Here is a 22,769-nt window from a genome sequence, read left to right on the forward strand (position 1 = left end):
CTCCAGCCGACGCTTGGAATTGCGCATAGTGATCTTAGGCTTGTGTGTGGCTGCTCAGCCATGGAAACCCATTTCATGAAGCTCCCGACAAACAGTTCTTGTGTTGACGTTGCTTCCACAGGCAGTTTCGAACTAGTGAGTGTTGCAGCCGAGGACAGACAATTTTTACACGCTACAACACTTGGCGCTCCCCTTCTGTGAGCTTGTGTGGCCTACCACTTCGGGTGTGGCTAAAATAGCCAAATCCACTCATTTGAATGTCCACATACTTTTGTATACATAGTGTATATCTCATTCATGAATATATCTGAAATGCACAAATACCTATATTTAGCTAATCCTTTCCATTGAAGAATCAGCTGCCACCTACTGTGACAGCTGGATCCATTCCGACTGCATCATCATCCTCCCATACACGAAGGTTGCGCATCCCAAATGGCACCTTATCCCAAATGGCACCATAGGGCTCTGGTCAAAAGTAGTACACTATATAGGGAATATGGTGTTATTTGGGATGCAGAGAGCCTTTCAGCTGGATGGATGATCCCACAGAGCTGATTGTTCCACACTTCACCACTTATTAACTGCAGTGCCAGACAGCTCTGAGCAACCTCATTGGCTTTCACACCAGAGCTTTGGCTTTCACACCACAGCTGTGAGATGAGGTACAGTACCCTCCCTGGGTAGCTGATTCCCATCTTTGGCTGTTTACCAAATGGCACCCTATTCCTTACAAAAGTAGTGCACTACGTAAATAATAGGTTGCCATTTGGTAAATACCCAACGATTGGGTGTCATTTGGGACGCAAGCTTTGTCTTCCTGCTTATCTCCAGTGAGTGACAGTGGAATTAGAGCATGTGCATCCAGTCCCAGTCACAGGTGGACAGGCTTTCATCTGTGTTGATCAAAGGAGAAGGTCCAAACATGTACAGAAGACACACATCACTTTGCATGAATCTCTTAGTAGTTGCTACCCACATGAATAAAATACTACACTATGGTATAAATAGTAAAAACAATACAGTGAATACTAGTATTCACTGTAGTGTTTTTGCAAACTTTACTGTCGTACTTACTGTAGTATACTGTCATATTTACAGTTAACTATAGTACAATTACTGTAGTAAATACACTGTAGTAATTAATGTAATAAAAAAAATCTTCAMATTTTGCTGCCTTGAACATTCAAATCTAAAAAGGGAATACATTAAAAAAATTCCCTGCAGATCTACACAACCTAATCTACATTTTCAATGTGAAAGAAAAATGTCAAAATTATTGCATATGTCTTCACACCTCAGCGTTAATGGAAACCCCTTTGGCAGCCATTACAGCTGTGAATAATTTAGAATAAGACTAACTTTGCAAAACTCTTAGGTCAACATTTATCCATTGTTTTTGTCAAGCTCGGTACATTTATTCAAGTTCAATAAATTTGTTTGGGAATCATTGATGGACAGAAATATTCAAACCTTTTATAAGGAAATTGAAGTCAGGACTGAGCCTGGACCACTGAGAAACACTCAACACTTCTTGGAAAGCCATTCTGATGTGCCTTTGGCATTACAAATTGTGTAACTGTCCCGCTGAAAAATAAAACTCTATCCCAGGGTTAGGGTTTSAAAAGACTGAGGCGGGTTTTCCTCTAAGTTTTTACCTGCGGTTTGCTGCTTTCATATTTATTTTGATCCTAACAAACTCCCCAGTCCCTACAGGTGACAAAAATACCCATAACATGATGCAGCCACCACAACACTTGAAAATACAGAGGGTTTAACTCTGTATTGTGTTGTATTGAATTTGATCCAAGCCTGTAGTTTTAAATTTAGGCCAAAAAGTTCATTTATTTGCGGTGTTGTCTTGCAGTATTACTTAACRGACTTGTTGCAAACGTAATGGATGATTTGGAGTGGATATTTTTAACACAGGTTTCMTTCTTTTCACTTTGCCATATAGACGAGTAATGTGGAGTGAATGCAATGTTGTTGTCGTATGCATTTTCAAGTATTGTGTTAGTAAGCTAGTTGCAAGGCCTCCAAATTTGAGATGCCCCTACCCGAGTAAGAACAAAACACAAACATGTTTTTCCACATCTCTAATTTCTCCAATGAAATGGATAGTTGTTTAAAAATACTTAACTGCAAAAGTGGTTCAATGAATAGATATTGTGACACACATAAGCTAAAAAGTGCAGAATAATGCCTGGCTGGAGGGGGGATGGGCCACAAACACACAGATACAATAGGCAGAAATAACTAATTTGAATATTTATGATGAATGTAAGCTTACTTTTTGATAGCTGATTAATAGACAACTCTCATTCAGATTAGGGTTAGTGGTACTCAGTGATGTGTTGAATTTACCCCAAACATAACGCTTTGTATTCAGGACATAAAGTTAATACCTTTGCCACATTTTTTTTTGCAGTTTTACATTAGTGCCTTGTTGCAAACAGGATGCATATTATGGAATATTTGTATTCTGTAAAGACTTCCTTTTTTAAAACATTGGTTAGTATTGTGGAGTAACTACAATATTTTTGATCTATCCTCAGTTTTCTCCTTTTACAGCCATTAAACTCTGGAACTGTTTTAAAGTCACCATTGACCTCATGGTGAAATCCCTGAGCGGTTTCCTTCCYATCGGAGTTAGGAAGGACGCCTGTATCTTTGTAGTGTGTATTGATACACAATCCAAAGTGTAATTAATAACTTCACCATACTCAAAGGGATATTCAATGTCTTATTTTTGTATTTTTACCCATCTACCAATAGGTGGCCTTCTTTGCGAGGCATTGGAAAACCTCCCTGGTCTTTGTGGTTGAATCTGTGTTTAAAATTCACTGCTCGACTGAGGGACCTTACAGATAACTGTATGTGTGGGATACTGAGATGAGGTAGTCATTCAAAAATTATGTTAAACACCATTACTGCACACAGAGTGAGTCCTTGCAACTTGTTAGGGAGTTTTTTACACCTGAACTTATTTAGGCTTGCCATAACAAAGGGGTTGAATACTTATTGACGTAAGACATTTCAGCTCTTAATTTTAAAATTAATTTGTAAACATTTCTAAAAACATAATTCCACTGACATTATCGGGTATTTGTATTAATTATGGAACCATGCTGCAGTTTTGTCGCACAACAATGCCACAGATGTCTCAAGTTTTGAGGGAGTGTGCAATTGGCAAGATGACTGCAGGAATGTCCCCCAGAGCTGTTGCCAGAGAATTGAATGTTAATTTCTCTACCATAAACCACCTCCAACATAGTTTTAGAGAATTTGGCAGTATGTCCATCCGGCGTCGTGTGGGCAAGCGGTTTGCTGATGTAAACGTTGTGAACAGACTGCCTCAGGATGGCAGTGGCGTTATGGTATGGGCAGGCATAAGCTACGGACAATGAACACAATTGTATTTTATTGATAGCAATTTGAATGCACAAAGATACCGTGACGAGGCCCATTGTGAGGCCCATTATTTTTAAGGTATCTGTGACCAATAGATGCATATCTGGATTCCCAGTCATGTGAAATCTCTAGATAAGGGCCTAAAATTGTTATTTAAATTGACTGATTTCCTTATATGAACTGTAACTCTTTGTAATTGTTGCATGTTGCATTAATATTTTGGTTTAGTATATGTTGCCCTAAGAGTTGTACAAAGTTAGTAGAATCTTATTCGTTCAAAATGATTCACAGCTGTAATGGCTGCCAAATATGCTTCTACTAAGTATTAACTCTTGGGTGGGAAGACATACGCAAGCAATCAAGACATCTTCCTTTTTTACTTTTAGTTCAATTGGACAATGTTCTATAATTTTTCTTTCACTTTGAAAATGTTAATTAGGTTGTGTACATTAAATGTAATACATTTTTTGTGAAAGACTGTGCAAGGGGTGTGTAGAGGGGTGTAAATGCTAAACTGCTTACTGACTATACACTAACGTTACTGCATGATTGTTGAGGGTTTACTAACATGTGAATTCTATTAGCTATGTTGACAATGACATTACTTTAGCTAATATGGTGACAAAGATGTAAGCTGTGTGTAGCGGTTATGATATGTTTTGGCTTGGAAAGTTTTTTTTGCATGGTCAGATACTGCTGATGTGTTGTGCATTGAAGTCCACAAACGAAGGGAAAATGTAAGGAGAAAAGCGCATAGATGCAAGAAGGAATACAACATGGYTGCTTTGAAAGTGAACTGGGGTGTATTTCTTCCCCCTGATTCTGTTGAAAAACGTTTCTTAAACAGAAGCAAACGTAACGAAACAGGGATAAACATTCCGGAGATTGTCCAATAGAAACTCTCGTTTGCAACTGTTGGACTAATGATTACACCCTAGATCAGCTAGATGCGGGGAAGAGTGTGCAAGGCGGTATTGAATGTGTCACTGTCTGTCCATGTGTCACTGTCTGTCATCYCAATTTTTTCTATTGACCTGTGCACCTACGTTGTAAACATTCATTCATAGACTAGGTTGTAGCAACCTCATGATGGGTATAGGGAAAATGTGAGTATCATGTAGTAGCCTAAACCTATCGATGTTACTGGGTGATTGGAATATGAATGACAGTCATCCAATATTGTGTAATAGAAATAAGGCCATGCGCGTGAAAAAAAAATGTCCTCCCTCATTTTAAACAGAACCGACCGCCACTGGTCTTCAACTATATAATATGTAAGGTATAATCAAAGAAGGGCTATGCGTTCTTTGGAAAATAATGAACGACGTGGAAGGTGTGCTCCACGATGCGCTAGTGGAGTGGAAGTAACCTTCCATGGATTTTTTTCCAGAGAACGTATAGAGCCTCGGGTTGATTATCCCTTTGATACCATGGCTATAATTTCACACATTTACCGCTAGAAATGTGTTCAACATCCACTGAAGTAGCTAGCAAGCTTACTTGATAGAAAAGTAGTTGCCTTGGGAACAAAAAAACTCCTGCTAGTTTAGCTAACCAAACCATCAGTCCTAGCTTGCAACTATGAACATTTAATTTAACAATGTTTCCATTTTACTTTTGCTTTCAAAAGCAGCTCAAACATTGAACATGTAAGAATTAACTATACAATTTCCACGAGGGGCGAGGATATTGGAAATTTAATCAAGCCTACTGGATGATAACTTGTTTATAACTAGGACAGATAACTGCAGTAACGTAGGTACAGCAGATCCCCTAATTGTATGGGACACTTAAATGTGCCTTTAGAGGCCATGCAATTCAGTACTCATCTAAGGAAATGGAAGGATTAACAGTACACATAGATAGCAATAAAAACAGTACCATAGAGGCTCAGAATAAGTTAGAGGAAAAACMAAAAGAAATGGAGGAACTTTTTCAAGAAAGATCAAGTGCAATATATTATAAAAAKAAAGCGAACTTTGCACCAAATGCACCAAATTATTTTTGAATCTTCAACATAGAAATGCTACCAAAAAGATTTTACTGAAACTTGTTACAAATGTTGGAGTCACCCATGATTCACCAAACCATAATTTGAAAGAGGAAGTAAAGTACTTTAAGCATATGTTTTTGTTTCAGTCTCCTCCATCTCCACTAACCGAAGCTAATTGTATAGATTATTTTCAATTAATAATGTAAAATTAACAGCTGTACAGAAAGACTCATGTGAAGGCCAAATTACAGAGGAGGAACTTCTTGACGCAATTAAAGACCGGGAAAACTCCGGKGCTGGATGGTATACAAGTGGAGGTATACCAAACCTTTTTTTGATATACTCAGAGGACCGTTATTAGCATGTTTTAACCACTCATCTATAAATGGTAGAATGTCAGACACCCAACAAGGTCGTCTGATTTCATTATTACTGAAACAGGATTTAAATTGGAAATATAAAGATCCAGTCTATTTAAAAAATTGGAGGCCTCTCACAAAAACTTTAGCAAAATGCTTAGCGCATAGAATTAAAAAGGTATTGTCGGATATTATTAATCCTAAATCAGACAGGTTTTTATACATCAACGATACATTGGAGATAATATAAAACAAGTACTGGAAACAATAGAATACTATGAAATATTGGGGAAACCAGGACTGGTTTTCATAGCTGATTTTGAAAAGGCTTTTGATAAAGTACGACTGGAGTTTATATATAAATGCCTAGAATATTTCAATTTTGGAGAATCTCTTATAAAATGGGTTAAATTTATGTATGGTAACCTGAGATGTAAAATAGTAAATAATGGCTACATCTCAGAAAGTTTTAAAACTGTCAAGAGGAGTAAAACAAGGTTGTCCACTATCGGCATATCTATTTATTATTTCTATCGCGATGTTAACTGTTAAAATTAGGTCCAACAATAATATTAAGGGATTAGAAATCCATGGCTTAAAAACATTGGTGTCATTGTATGCTGATGATTTATTTTTTATTTTAAAACCACAATTAGAATCCCTCCACGGCCTCAAAGGATCTAGATCATTTTGCTAACCTCTCTGGATTAAAACCAAATTATGATAAGTGTAYGTATTGGATCACAAAAAAATTCAACTTTTACATTACCGTGTAGTTTACCAATAAAATGGTCAGATGGGGATGTGGACATACTCGGTATACAAATCCCGAAAGAAAGAAATGATCTCACTTCAAATGTTTTTTATAGAAAGTTATCAAAAATAGATAAGATCTTGCTGCCATGGAAAGGAAAATACCGGTCTATTTGTGGAAAAATCACCCTGATGAACTCCTTAGTCATATCACAGTTTACCTATTTGCTTATGGTTTTGCCTACACCTAGTGACMTGCTTTATAAATTATATGAACAAAAAATATTCAATTTTATTTGGAATGGCAAGCCAGACAAATTACAAAGGGCCTATTTATATAACGAATATGAATTCGGAGGACAGAAATTATTAAATATTAAAGCATTAGACCTCTCACTAAAGGCATCAGTCATACAAAAGTTATACTTAAATCCGAAATGGTTCTCTAGTAAATTAGTAAGAATGTCTCACCCCATGTTCAAGAATGKCCTTTTTCCCTTTATTCAGATTACAACTGCTCACTTTTGGTTATATGAAAATGAAATCTCCAAAATATCGTTCGTTTTTAAACAAGCCTGAGAAAGTTGGTTGCAATTTCAGTTTAATCCACCTKAAAAAGACAGAACAATTAATACAACAAATAATGGTTAAACTCAAATATACTAACTGATAAAAAAAAACGTTTTTTTCGATAAAAGTTATTTTTGTAAATGATATCATAAATAGGACTGGTGGAGTTGTGTCACACATGCAGCTAACACAGACATTTGGAAATGTCTGCTCTACCCAAAATAACATCCAGCTAATTGCAGCATTACTACAAAAATGGAAGAGGCAAGTAGAAGTGGGAAAAAGTAAGGAACTTGTCTGCATTAAAGACCATAAATGGTTAAAGAAAATTGTGAATAAAACATATACCAATTTCATTTAAGGACCAAAAAATTGACAGCTGTGGCAAATAAATTGCAAAATAGTTGGGAAGAGATTTTCGATGTACTGATTCCATGGCACATGGTTTATGAACTGATACGCAAAACGACACCGGATTCAAAACTTAGAATTTCAATTATTATACAAAATTCTTGCAACCAATAGAATGTTATATATATGGGGGATACAATCTTCCCAGCTCTGCAGATTTTGCTGCGAAGAGGCACAGTCATTTGAACATTTAATTTTGTACTGTCCATATGTAGCTCGTTTTTGGTCACAGGTCCAGGAATGGCTAAAGAATTGCAACATTTACCTAGAACTAATCCTGCAGATAGCAATACTGGGTGATTTGAAAAGTCACTGTCAATCAATCAATCAATATTATAATTATTTTAGCAGAAATGTTTATCTTTAATTTACAATCTGTAGAAGCTATGAGAATAGAAAGGTTCAGTACTTTTGTGAAGCATCACAGTACAGTTGAAAAATACATGACAAATAGAAATCCAAAATGGATGGTGTTAATAGATAGATGGGAGGGGTTGAAGGGAGCTAAAGGGTGGGACAAGATAACCAATGTAAAACATACTGTAAAACTGTAAAATGTATATAGGTTCAGACATTTTATGAAATAGCACAGTTACAAATAAAAATCAAACTGGATGGAAGGAAATAGATGAAGGACTAAAAACAAACAAAATATAACTCTTGTAAAATAGATTGTGTCTGTAAAATGTATATAATATGTATAAACAGAAGGTAGCAGCCTAAGTGTTATTGTTTATTAGTTTACTCAAAATAACAMGATTCAACAACTGAGACATAAACTGAACAAGTTCCACAGACATGCAACTAACAGAAATGGAATAATGTGTCCCTGAAAAAGGGGGGAGTTCAAAATCAAAAGTATGGGAAACAGTGTTTAAACACCTTTACAATGAAGATCTGTGAAGTTATTTGGATTTTTACAAATTATCTTTGAAAGACAAGGTCCATATGGATGGATGGATGGAGGTACAGTTAAAGTCGGAAGTTTACATACACATAGGTTGGAGTCATTAAAACTCATTTTTCAACCACTCCACACATTTCTTTAACAAATCATAGTTTTGGCAAGTCGGTTAGCACATCTACTTGGTGCATGACACAAGTAAGTTTTCCAACAATTGTTTACAGACAGATTTTTTTACTTATAATTCACTGTATCACAATTCCAGTGGGTCAGAAGTTTACATACACTAAGTTGACTGTGCCTTTAAACAGCTTGGAAAATTCCAGAAAAGGATGTCATGGCTTTAGAAGTTTCTGATAGGTTAATTGACATCATTTGAGTCAATTGGAGGAGCACCCGTGGATGTATTTCAAGACCTACCTTTAAACTCAGTGCCTCTTTGCTTGACATCATGGGAAAATAAAAAGAAATCAGCCAAGACCTCAGAAAAARAATTGTAGACCTCCACAAGTCTGGTTCATCCTTGGGAGCAATTTCCAAATGCCTGAAGGTACCACGTTCATCTGTACAAACAATAGTACGCAAGTATAAACACCATGGGACCACGCAGCCGTCATACCGCTCAGGAAGGAGACGCGTTCTGTCTCCTAGAGATGAACGTACTTTGGTACGAAAAGCGCAAATCAATCCCAGAACAACAGCAAAGGAGCTTGTGAAGATGCTGGAGGAAACAGGTACAAAAGTATCTACAGCCACAGTAAAACGAGTCCTATATCGACATAACATGAAAGGCCGCTCAGCAAGGAAGAAGCCACTGCTCCAAAACCGCCATTAAAAAAGCTCAACTGCGGTTTGCAACTGCACATGGGGACAAAGATCGTACTTTTTGGAGAAATGTCCTCTGGTCTGATGAAACAAAAATAGAACTGTTTGGCTATAATGACCATTGTTATGTTTGGAGGATAAAGGGGGAGGCTTGCAAACGGAAGAACACCATCATGTTGTGGGGGTGCTTTGCTGCAGGAGGGACTGGTGCACTTCACAAAATAGATGGCATCATGAGGCAGGAAGATTATGTGGATATATTGAAGCAACATCTCAAGACATCAGTCAGGAAGTTAAAACTTGGTCGCAAATGGGTCTTCCAAAGTTSTGGCAAAATGGCTTAAGGACAACAAAGTCAAGGTATTGGAGTGGCCATCACAAAGCCCTGACCTCAATACTATAGAMATTTGTGGGCAGGACTGAAAAAGCGTGTGCGAGCAAGGAGGCCTACAAACCTGACTCAGTTACACCAGCTCTATCAGGGGGAATGGGCCAAAATTCACCCAACTTATTGTGGGAAGCTTGTGGAAGGCTACCCAAAACGTTTGACCAAAGTTAAACTATTTGAAGGCAGTGCACCAAATACTAATTGAGTGTATGTAAACTTCTGACCGACTGGGAATGTGATGAAAGAAATAAAAGCTGAAATAAATTATTCTCTCTACTATTAATCTGACATTTCACATTCTTAAAATAAAGTGGTGATCCTAACTGACCTAAGACAGGGAATTTTTACGAGGATGAAATGTCAGGAATTGTGAAAAACTGAGTTTAAATGTATTTGGCTAAGGTGTATGTATACTTCCGACTTCAACTGTATATATATATATATATACATACACACACACATATATACACACATAAATATTAGAGGTCGACCGATTATGATTTTATCAACGCCGATACCGATACCGATTATTGGAGGACCAAAAAAGCAGATACCGATTAAAATCGGCCGATTTTAAAAAATGTATTTGTAATAATGACAATTACAACAATACTGAATGAACACTTATTTTAACTTAATATAATACATCAATAAAATCAATATAGCCTCAAATAAATAATGAAACATGTTCAATTTGGTTTAAATAATGCAAAAACAAAGTGTTGGAGAAGAAAGTAAAAGTGCAATATGTGCCATGTAAGAAAGCTAACGTATAAGTTCCTTGCTCAGAAYATGAGAACATATGAAATATGGTGGTTCCTTTTAACATGAGTTTTCAATATTCCCAGGTACGAAGTTTTAGGTTGTAGTTATTATAGGAATTATAGGACTATTTCTCTCTATACCATTTGTATTTCATTAACCTTTGACTATTGGATGTTCTTATAGGCACTTTAGTATTGCCAGTGTAACAGTATAGCTTCCGTCCCTCTCCTCGCCCCTACCTGGGCTCGAACCAGGAACACAACGACAACAGCCACCCTCGAAGCATCGTTACCCATGCAGAGCAAGGGGAACAACCACTCCAACCACTCTATTTCACATCGGTTACACAAGCCTAATCTCGGGAGTTGATAAGCTTGAAGTCATAAACAACGCAATGCTTGACGCACAACGAAGAGCTGCTGGCAAAACGTACGAAAGTGCTGTTTGAATGAATGCTTACGAGCCTGCTGCTGCCTACCACCGCTCAGTCAGACTGCTCTATCAAATCATAGACTTAGTTATAACATAGTTATAACATAATAACAGGTCATTAATATGGTCGAATCCGGAAACTATCATATCGAAAACAAGACGTTTATTCTTTCAGTGAAATACGGAACCATTCCGTTTACAGTATTCGCGTAACAGGCAGTCTCCTCGTGGAGTGCAATGAGAGGCAGGTGGTTAGAGCGTTGGACTAGTTAACTGTAAGGTTGCAAGATTGAATCCCCCRAGCTGACAAGGTGAAAATCTGTCGTTCTGCCCCTGAACGAGGCAGTTAACCCACCGTTCCTAGGCCGTCATTGAAAATAAGAATGTGTTCTTAACTGACTTGCCTAGTTAAATAAAGGTGTMATTTTTTTTATTATGAGCAGCATCAGTTGTAAAGCAGACAGACACCCACAGTAACGTATTATGCTTGTCATCAACTCGTCAAACATATGTCTTGGGAATGCTTTCCTAGCTTCCATACAGTGAAGCTACAGTACTTGAGTACAGTTTTGTAATATGTTATAGACAGGGTTTTATTTTATGCTTCCACTCATCATGCTTCTACACCAAATTCTACTTGTAAATACATTACTACCAGCCCAAAACCCTTAGATTTCTAACATGTATAATCCAATAATAATTGTTGTTCATGCTTCCTTCTCATCTCATCCACTATCTACTATACCATCAGATCTCTGCCCCTCCCAGAAATAACACCACTAAAAGACAAAAAATAAATAAATACACCATTTCTCTTAAGATTTAATGAGCAGCGTTTTTGCCTGGGGCGAATGGAGTACAGATTCCAAGTGAGTGCCTTTTGCACTACGTCTCACCTTCTGGTGCACTAAGGAAAAAAAACATCACAGCTGAAAATGCTGGAAGCAAGATTTTTGTTTTTACTTTAATTTTTTTAACCACAGACCCAAACGCGTTTGATGGAATCGCTTAGGCAGAATTCTGACACAAATGTGTACTGTTAACTTGGCACAACCAATCAAATTACAAGGGTCAGCTGTGAAAACACATGGGGTATAGCCAATGCAGGGCAACATAAAAATGAAGGTTGTGTGCGCAGCTGTTAAAAGAGGCAGTGAATATTATGAGACAGTGTGAAAGCCCTCTGATGTTCACTTATGGGTCCCCTCCACTGTAGTCTTCAAACTGAATTGAGAATGCTGCCCTGCTGTGGTTCTGATCAGACGGCTTACTCCCTTTCTCTCTTCCTGGCTCCTCTCCACCCACTCCTCTCCTCACCAGCTCAGTGTGTCATAGCTAAAAGTTTGTTTACTCCACGTTACTCCATCCCGGGACATCATGATCTCCATTTCATCAACAGCTACAATTTGTTGTTTAGCTGCAGGCTTTCCCTTCAAAACATACCATCATACTTGGTATTCTCATGGCACTGGTTGTGGTGATATAAAGAACTAAGAAGACTATCATCCAGACACGTGCAGTGTAAGGTTAACTGGCCTCTCTCCCTGCTACCAGACCCTGTCTGTGTCCCAAATGGCACCCTATTCTCTATTTACTACACTGCTTTTGACCAGGCTGTACCAGGCTGCTGCAGATCCTCTGTGTGTCACTTTGCTCCTGTTGTCTGCCTGTTGTCTCTCACTCCCCCGTGTTACACTGGGCCAAACTGACAGCTCTGACTGCCAGGTCAGTCATCTGCCTGTCGCTTTGGCCTCATCTTTCTGTGACCAGCATTTTGAAGTGTTACTTTATACCTCCAGCAACCACTGGAAAGTCTGTTCTGATTTCTGCCTCAGGCCTTTATAGGTCCCTGTCATGATCCTTTATCACCCCTCTTCCCCTCTAAATATAAGAATTGCGGTACGTATCTATGATTGAGTGGGTGTGTGGCTGAGGGTTTGTTTGGCTGAATGGCTTCATGTGAAGATAAATGTGTTTAGTCTGGTCTGACCTAGCCAGTGGCCACAGACAATATAATGTACACATGTATGCATTTCAATTAACCCAAAACAAACTCTTGATTAACCGTTAATAATCCTACTCACCCTCTTCAATTCCCCTTCGTAGATTGTTGTCTGGAAGGCATCGGAATCCCTGTGCGTTAGCCTTCACACCGATATAGTCCACTGGAAAAAACAAAAGCAAACAGAAAGGGTAATTTCATTAGGATGTATTAGAGATGTCTCATGAAACAATACAYTGTCTATTTTTACATTTTAAAAAGTTAATTCAATAGAATTTTCAGCTCAGACGACACAGGGTTCACACCGAGCCAGTTGTGCAATCAGAAATCCTGAAGTGATAGTTAGACGCACTGACACTTGAATGCCTTCATGCTAATTTGGCCAGCTACAGTACAGTGGTGCAGAGATACCACAGCTAAATTATGAAATAGCTTCTTCAGCCGTACTCCACAGTTCTTTGTTCTGAAGAAGGAGCCATGAGTACAATTTGAGATAAGCCCCAGCTTTGCCCAAGGTCTAAAAAGAACATTTCCCTGATTACACATCGCCAGTCCCCCTAGCCCTAGGATGTAACACAGCATAAGCTGTTCCGGCAACATTGTTATTCACACAGACAAGCATCATTGGCTTTGATCATTAGATGTTATCTTTGATGAGACTCCATAACATAAACTTGTAAACTGCCAACAAAAAGAGGATATAATGACTTTGAACGCAGTGTTGATTTCCCAGATGAGCTGAATTTATGGTGTGTGCTGTGATTCTTTCTATTCCCAATCTCCCACAATGGCCCCAAACGTTCGTAACAATCAAAATCACTACACACACACACAAACACACCCACGCAAACACACACCTCTCTCTCATCATAATAGGTTAGTAATAAGTTCAGGTAGTCAGTCGATTGCAGCACATGGAGGTTGCCTGGTTATGCAGTGCAAAACAGTGCACACAAAAACTGTTTAGGCTGTTTATTTCAGTACACTGCAACCATAACCTAACACTTCCAACCCACCCTCTCCTGTCCTCCTGACCATATCTATTCCCCAACACTTCATTCATTCAATTCATACCTAATGTAAAATCATGTTTGACAAGGTGGGAAGTAGACTCCCCATCTCCCTCTTTTCACGAACATGTAGAGAGTTATCTGGCTGTTAGAATTCATATTGAGCTTAGGCTAATTCAATTGTCAGCGATTTGCAGCGCTTATTGTAGCAAAGGTCATCATTAACATTAACATTWAGGATGGAACACGACTGGAACCACAACAAAATCCTCTGTCTAGGCCTACCTGGACTCACCTGCCACTGTCTAGACTGCCTCATTCATTTCTGTTGTTATCACGTTATGTTACAAACAAGTGTGTCAATAGCATGGTACCCTCAGATTAAGTATCAACACGCTTGGCTCTAGATTACATCTATCTATACATACTTTACATTGTTTGTGAGATCAGACATAATATCATTATAATCCGAGTGTTCATTTTTAGTTGTTGCTTTCATTTCAGAGCATCTAATTTGTTAATGTTTCAACTGTAGCAAATTACTTATTTCAATTCCACCAAAAATTAACACCTATCAAAAGAAATGTAGCATTCTTCTCTTTCTTGTGATGTAAGTGTTGATTCTTATAGACGCATTAAGAAGACAATGTATTCCAAAGAGCCCATTTCAGCCATTACCGGGGTGTGTTCGACAGGTAATTACAAACATTTCGTAACGTTAATGGGGGAAAAAAACGACGGGCACAAACAAGCGTATGAAAGAGTCACAGGAGTAAAATGAAAATCAATCAATCCTGCGAGATTTAAGTGACAAGTGGATGTTGCGCCACTCAAACAGGAAATAGACGGCTGAAAAAGACAAGATGCTCAGGTGGACGTTGCACGCGCATTGCTCCTTATTATTATGCCTCTTCCCCAGCCTCAGCGCTCTATGACTGATGGGGATCATTTATGAGCCTATATCTATTACTTAATGTGATGAGGCAGCTTCCTCTCTCTCTCTCCCTCCCCCTGCTGCAGCGTCAAACCAAGTCGCCGGGACGCTGGAATAAGCTGGGGAATATTAAACCAGTGGCACAATGAGAAGATACAGCAGAGGAGCAGCGAGGAGCAGAGTAGAGCAGAACAGCCAGGGCCCTTGATGTATGGCACTGCCTAAGGGGCTAGGGGAACAAATAACTGCCGGTGGATAATGCAATATGTTCAAATTTGAAGGGACACGGATTGAATTTCTGTGGGAGATGGAAGGTCTGCTACTCTGGCATAGGAATTAATGGAGGACGTTGATGTAAGGTGAAGAGATTGGGGGTTTGTTTTAAAGCAAACTTCCACTAGACTTTGCAGGTGGTAGTAATAGAAGCTCTTGTTGTGTGCCATGTCAGAACAGGGAAAGGGAAGTGACGCTCCACTTGTTCTCTGCCCTCCTGGTTTAAGTTGTTGCAATTTAACCATCTCGTAACATTTATCCTCTTCCATATGCTTTTGCTGTGTATTACGTGACAATCTGAGTGAATGTGACATCACATAAAGGCCTCGGTTGGTGGGAAGTATATGAAATTAAACCTCCTTTGGCCACGGCGGTTTATAGAACGGCTTAGCAACGGCCTCAGGAAAGCATAAGGTGGGTACTATTCAAAGTTAATTAAAATGTAATTTTAGATTATTAGCTGGCAAGGAGAGAGGAGGCAGAGAGAGAGAGCAATGCGGCAGGCAAAGCAGTTTAAAAGCAGAAAGGAACTGTACGGAACCATATAGCAGCTGCCAGGGATCATTGTGCTGAAAGGAGGTTTGTTCCACCTCAAAAAGCACAAGAAGARGATTTCAACACCCACCATCTCAGATTGTTCTGAAATAATTTCTGTAGTTATTAACAGATACGATTAGTATTCCTGAAACATTATTTAGTTGAAATATAATTTGATCTCTGAAAATTTCACCTAATTGTTTGCACCCAAATTGACCATTTTAATTTCTAGGATTCAGATGTTTCAGGAATGCCAATAGTWTCTGTTTCGAACTACAGAAACAATTTCAGAACAACCTGAGATAGTTGGTGTCATGGCTTGCTGAAATGAAATGGAACTATTCAGGATTCAGATGTTGATAATGGGCCCTCTCTCTCTCTCCCTCTTCTCAGGGTTGATTTTACGGGCAGTACTTCATCATCTGCACAAGTGATTTGTGGCACTGTTGTTTCACAAACTAATTTGTTTGTCAAATTAATTTGTCACTCTTGACTGGCAATCATCTTTTGGAACGGAACGCTAAAAGTCAAAGTTGTTGACTTGAAATTGGCTTATTAAAATCCAACCACTGACAAACACACACTAGGAATGAGTTTGCACGTCAAAAGCACATCTGTCGGCCTACAATATACTAGGACCGGGACAATACCAGTATCGCAAAATATTTTCCATGCAACATTTTTTAACACGCAGCAGACCAAACTCTGGTCCTTTAAAAACCTGCTGTATGTAAAATATAGTGTGCTATTACTCTTATAACTCTTGAACCAGTAGCCTATAGCCCATTGGCTGTMCCAGAAGTAGCAATATACACAGAGTGTAAAAAACATTAGGAACACCTTCTTAATATTGAGTTGCACCCCATTTTGCCATAAGAACAGCCTCAATTCGTCGGAGCAGGGACTACTAGGTGTCGAAAGCATTCCACAGGAATGCTGGCCAATGTTGACGCCAATGCTTCCCACAGTTGTGTCAAGTTGGCTGGATGTCCTTTGGGTGGTGGACCATTCTTGATACACATGGGAAACTGTTGAGCATGAAAAATCCAGCAGCGTTGCAGTTCTTGACACACTCAAACCGGTGCCCCTGGCACCTACTACCATACCCCATTCAAAGGCACTTAAATCTTTTGTCTTGCCCAGTCACCCTCTGAATGGCATACATACACATTCCATGTCTGAATTGTCCCAAGGCTTAAAAATCCTTCTTTACCATGTCTCCTTCCCTGTATCTACACTGATTCAAGTGCATTTAACAGGTGACATCAATAAGGGATCACAGCTTTCACCTGGTCAGTTTGTCATGGAAAGAGCAGGTTTTCCTAATGTTTTGTACACCCAGTGTATTTATATATATATATATTAGAGGAAAGAAGCACCTTGCTCTTGATTGCTGGATATAAAATAGGAAGTTTGAATGGAGAGCTTCTTTGGTGTAATGTGATCCCATTCGCTGGTGGTAAAAACTCAATTAGAGGAATCCTCTGTTCTCCCCGCACCCATTGTTTATCTTTACAATGAAATGTATTATGTCAGAATGCTCAAATGTTTGAAATTTCCAATCAAATGTATGAATTGTGTTAGGAAAACGTTCTATCAATCTAATTTGCATAAACATTGTGATTGGAAGACAGCTGTGAGGGTTATGAATCAGGATCAAATCCTCTGATCTCCTCGAGCTCATTAATGATAGAATGTTCATATTTGAATATTGCCGAAAGGCCAGTTTCTTTGGAAAATGACAGGAGTGGCAAGTAGTGGAATGTAATAGCTGAACAGAGACAGCAACCAGGCTAGCTGTGTAGTGCTAGGGCAAAAACAAAAATKTGCACCTCTTTGGGTCCCCAGGACCAGGATGGAGAACCACTGCTCTAGGCTAGATGATGAAGACCCATTCAGTTCAATAATGACACAAAGAGGATATGATGCAGCTGTAGGCTAATCTCTCCTGCACTTTAGTAAACACACGTATATATGAGAGAGAGAAGCAGAGGAACATGAAATGGTTACCGGGGGCCGTAAATGAAGCTCATGCTCCTAAACAATTAAATAATTTAACTTCTTATATGCTTTTTATAATAGAAATCTCGGAAAGTCTATAAAAACAAAAACAACATGCAAATATCATGCCCATCGTACAAAATAACGGACTGCCAAATTCATACAAAATGACGAATTACCAAAAACGTACAAAATGTTTGAAAACATTGCAAATTCGTCTACAAATTATTACAAAAACACATGTAAAAAATTGTAGAGGTAGGTTTAGCAAACCATTCTGCCATTGCTGATCCTCAAACACTGTGACTCCACCAGGATGGCGTTGCCTCCAGTACCCCTGTACTCCCTGTTCACCACGACTGCATGGCCAGGCTCGACTCTCAACACATCATAAGTTTGCAGACCCAACGAAACAGTGATATGCCTGAGTCACCAACAACGACGAGACAGCCTATAGGGAGACACGTCAGGAGACCTGGCTGGGTGGTGCCAGAATAACAACCTATCCCTCAACGTAACCAACACTAAGGAGATGATTGTGGACTACATGAAAAGGAGGACAGAGCACATCCCCATTCTCATCGACGGGGCTGTATTGGAGCAGGTTGAGAGCTTCAAGTTCCTTGGTGTCCACATCAACAACAAACTAGAATGGTTCAAACACACCAAGACAGTCTTGAAGAGGGCACGACAAAGCCTTTTCCCCCTCAGGAAACTAAAAAGATTTGGCATGGGTCCTCAGATCCTCAAAAGGTTCTACAGCTGCAACATCGAGAGCATCCTGTCTGGTTACATCACTGCCTGGTACGGCAATTGCTCAGCCTCTGACCGCAAGGCACTACAGAGGGTAGTGCATACGGCCCAGTACATCACTGGGGCTAAGCTGCCTGCCATCCATGACCTCGACACCAGGCGGTGTCAGGGGAAGGCCAGCCACCCCAGTCACCCCCAGTCACACCCCTGTTCTCTCTACTACCACATGGCAAGCGGTACCGGAGTGCCAAGTCTAGGACAAAAAGACTAGTTGTTGTTGTGAGAGAGTATACTCAAACAGGAAAGGTAGACGGCTGAAAAAGACAAGATGCTCAGCGTGGACGTTCTACGCGCATGTGCTTCCTTTATTATTACTGCCTCTTCCCCAGCCTCAGCCTCTATGACTGACTGGATGTCATTTATGAGCCTTATCTATTAACTTAATGTGATGAGGGCAGCTTCCTCTCTCTCTCCCTCCCCCTGCATGGCAGCCGTCAAACCAAGTCGCCGGACGCTGGAAATAAGCTGGAATATTAAAACCAAGCTGGCACAATGAGAAGATACAGCAGAGGAGCAGCGAGGACAGAGTAGGCAGAACAGCCAGGGGCCCTTGATGTATGGCACTGGCCTACAGGGGCTAGGGAAACAGACATAAAACTGCCGTGTGGTATATGCAATTTTGTTTCAAATTTGAAGGGACACGGATTGAATTTCTTGTGCGGAGATGGAAAGGCTCGTGCTACTCTGGCCATAGAATTAAATGGAGGACGTTGATGTAAGTGAGAGATTGGGGTTTGTTTAAAGCAAACTTCCACTAGACTTTGCAGTGGTAGTAATAGAGCTCTTGTTGTGTGCCATGTCAGAAACAGGGAAAGGAATGACCATCCACTTTTCTCGCCCTCCTGGTTTAAGTTTTGCATTTAACCATCTCTAACATTTATCCTCTCCATAATGCTTTTGCCTGTGTATTACGTGACAATCTAGTTGAATGTGACATCACATAAAGCCTCGGTTGGTGGGAAGTATATGAAATTAAACCTCCTTGGCCACGGCTGGTTAGTAGAACCGCTAGCAACGGCCTCAGGAAATGCATAAGGTGCGGTTACTATTCAAAGTTAATTAAATGTAATTTTTAGATTATAGCTGCAAGGAGAGAGGCAGGCAGAGAGAGAGACAATGCGGCAGGCAAGCAGATTTAAAAGCAGAAAGAACTGTACGAAAACATATAGCAGCTGCCCAGGGATCATGTGCCTGAAAGAGAGGTTTGTTCCACGCTCAAAAAAGCACAAGAAGAGATTTCAACACCCCACCAATCTCAGATTTTCTGAAATAATTCTGTAGTTATTTAACAGATACGTATTAGTATTCCTGAAAACATTATTTAGTTGAAATATTAATTATCTCTGAAAATTTCACCTCACATCCATGTTGCACCCAAATTGACCATTTTAATATTCTAGATTCAGGATGTTTCAGGATGCAAATAGGTATCCTGTTTCGAACTAACAGAAAACAATTCTCAGAACAACCTGAGATCAGTTAGGTGTCCATGCTTGCATGAAGCCATGAAATGAATATTCAGGATCAGATGCTTGCAGTAATGGCGCCCTCCTCTCCTCTCCCTCTTTCCTCAGGCGTTGATTTACGCGCAGACTTCATCATCTGCCACAAAGTATTTGTGTGCACTGTTGTTTCACAAACATAATTTGTTTTCAAAATAATTTGTCATCTCTTGAAGACTCGGCAATCATCCTTTCTGGAACGGAACGCCTAAAAGTCAAAGTTGTTGACTTGTAAATTGCTTACATTAAAATTCCAACCACGATCAATACACACAAACTAGGAATGAGTTGCACGTCAAAAGCGCACATCCTGTCGGCCTACAACTATACTAGACCCGGGACAATACTCAGTATCGCAAAAATCTTTTCCATGCAACTCGATTTTCTTAAACACGCAGGAGACCAAAACTCTAGGTCTTTAAAAACCTGTACTACGTATGCTAAAATATAGTGTGCTATTACTCTTATAACTCTTGAACAGTAGCCTATAGCCCATTGGCTGTCACCAGAAGTGAGCAATTATACACAGAGTGTTAAAAAAACATTGAGGAACACCTTCTTATATTGAGTTGCACCCCATTTGCCATACAGAACAGCCTCAATCTCTGTCGGAGCAGGAACTACTAGTGTGTCGAAAAGCATTCCACAGGAGATGCTGCCAATGTTGACGCCAAGTGCTTCCCACAGTATGGTCAGAGTTGGCTGGATGTCCTCTTGGTGGATGGACCATGTCTTGATACACATGGAAACTGGTTGAGCATGAACCAAATCCAGCAGCTGTATGACAGTTCTGACACACTCAAACCGGATGCCCGGCATCCTACTACCATACCCCATTAAAGCCACTTAAATCTTTTGTCTGCCCAGTCACCCTCTGAATGGCATACATACACATTCCATGTCCTGAATTTGTCCCAGGCTTTAAAAATCCTTCTTTACCATGTCTCCTCCCTGTATCTACACTGATTCAAGTGCATTTAACGGGGACATCAATAAGGGATCACAGCTGTTCACCTGGTCAGGTTTGTCATGGAAAGAGCAGGTTTTCCTAATGTTTTGTACACCCAGTGTATTTATATTATTATAATATTAGAGAAAGAAGCACCTTGCTCTGATTGCTGGATATAAAATAGGAAGTTTGAAATGGAGAGCTTCTGGGTGAATGTGAATCCCATTCGCCTGGTGGTAAAAACTCAATTAGGAGAATCCTCTGCTTCTCCCCGCACCATTGTTATCTTTACAATAAATGTATGTATGTCCAGGAATGCTCAAATTTTGAAATTTCCAATCAAATGATAATGAATTGTGTTAGGAAAACGTTCTTCAAATCTAATTTGCGATAAAACCATTGCTGATTGGGAAGACAGCTGTGAGGGTGTATTGAGGGGGGATGCAGAGTGCGGAGGAATCCTGGGCTGATCTCCTCGAGCTCATTAATGATAGAATGTTCATATTTAATATTGCCTAAAGGCCAGGTTTCTTTGGAAATGGACAGGAGTGGGCAATTAGTGAATGTAATAAGCTGAACAGAGACAGCCAAACCAGGCTAGCTGTGTACAGTTGCTAGTGCAAAAACAAAAATTGCACCTCTTGGTCCCCGACCAGATGGGAACCACTCTCTAGGCCTTATATGATTCATATACCCCATTCATTTAATAATTACACAAATATGATATTATGCATTCTGTAGTCTAATTCTCTTACTTTATTAAAACACACTATATAGAAAAGAAAGAATGAAGTACCGGGTTGAAGACATTCTCCTAAACAATTAATATTTAATTCTATATGCTTTTTATAATAGGAAATCTCAAATCTATAAAAAAAAACGAACATCAAATATCATTGCCATCGTACAAAAGTAACGGTGCCAAATTCATACAAAATGACGAATTACAAAAACTACAAAATTTTGAAAACTTCAATTCGTTACAAATTTTACAAAAACAATGTTTAAAAAATTGGTAGGGTACGGTAGCAAAACATTCGCCATTGCTGATCCTCAAACACTGTGATCTCCACAGATGCTCTCAGTACCCCTTACTCCCTGTTCACCACGACTGCATGGCCCAGCTCGACTCCAACACCATCATGTAAGTTTCAGACAACAACAGTGTAGGCCTGATCACCAAACCAACCCGACAACCACCTATAGGAGAGGAGGTCAAGACCTGGCTGGGTGTGCCAGAAATAAAAAACCATCCCTCAAGTAAACCTAACACTAAGTAATGATTGTGACTACATAAAAGGAGGACAGAGCACCATTCCCCATTACTCATCGACGGGGCTTATTGAAGCAGGTTGAGAGCTTCAAGTCCTTCGTTCCACATCAACAACAAAACTAGAATGGTTCCAACACACACAACCGTCTTTGAAGAGGCACGACAAAGCCTTTTCCCCTCAGGGAAACTAAAAAATTTGCATGCTCCTCAGATCCCAAAAGGGTTCTACAACTGCAAACATCGAGAGCATCGCTGTCTGGTTACATCCACTGCCTGACGCAATGCTCAGCCTCTGACCGCAAAGCACTACAGAGGGAGTGGCATACGGCCCCATACATCCACTTGGGCTAAAGCTGCCTCCATCCATGACCTCGACAACCAGGGTGTCAGGGAAGGCCAGCCACCCCAGTCACCCCCAAGTCACACCCCTGTTCTCTTCTACTACCACATGGCAACGGTACCGAGTGCCAATCTAGGACAAAAAGTACTTTCTCAAACAGTTTTTAGCCCCAAGCCATAAGATCCTGAACAGGTAACCAAATGGCCTACCTGAACTATGTTGCAGTTGTGTGCCCCCCTTTACGCTAGCTTCCTACTCTCTGTGTTATTTCTATATGCATAGACACTTTAAGCTATACATTCAGTGTACATTACTGACCTCCAT

At 39.7% G+C, this 22,769-nt stretch overlaps 1 protein-coding gene across 4 annotated transcripts in view; it reads right to left on the reverse strand.

The window, feature by feature from the left end:
• Positions 1-22,769, reverse strand: part of LOC111979342 (disks large-associated protein 1-like) — a 141,320-nt gene that overhangs the window by 57,906 nt on the left and 60,645 nt on the right. For all 4 annotated transcript variants that reach the window (XM_024009810.2, XM_024009809.1, XM_070448870.1 and 1 more), the window contains exon 2: positions 12,896-12,976. The gene's annotated coding sequence lies outside the window, so the exon portion shown is untranslated. The remainder of the gene's footprint in view (positions 1-12,895; positions 12,977-22,769) is intronic.

This window comes from Salvelinus sp. IW2-2015, linkage group LG19 (assembly GCF_002910315.2).
Source record: "Salvelinus sp. IW2-2015 linkage group LG19, ASM291031v2, whole genome shotgun sequence".
Lineage (NCBI taxonomy): Eukaryota > Metazoa > Chordata > Actinopteri > Salmoniformes > Salmonidae > Salvelinus > Salvelinus sp. IW2-2015.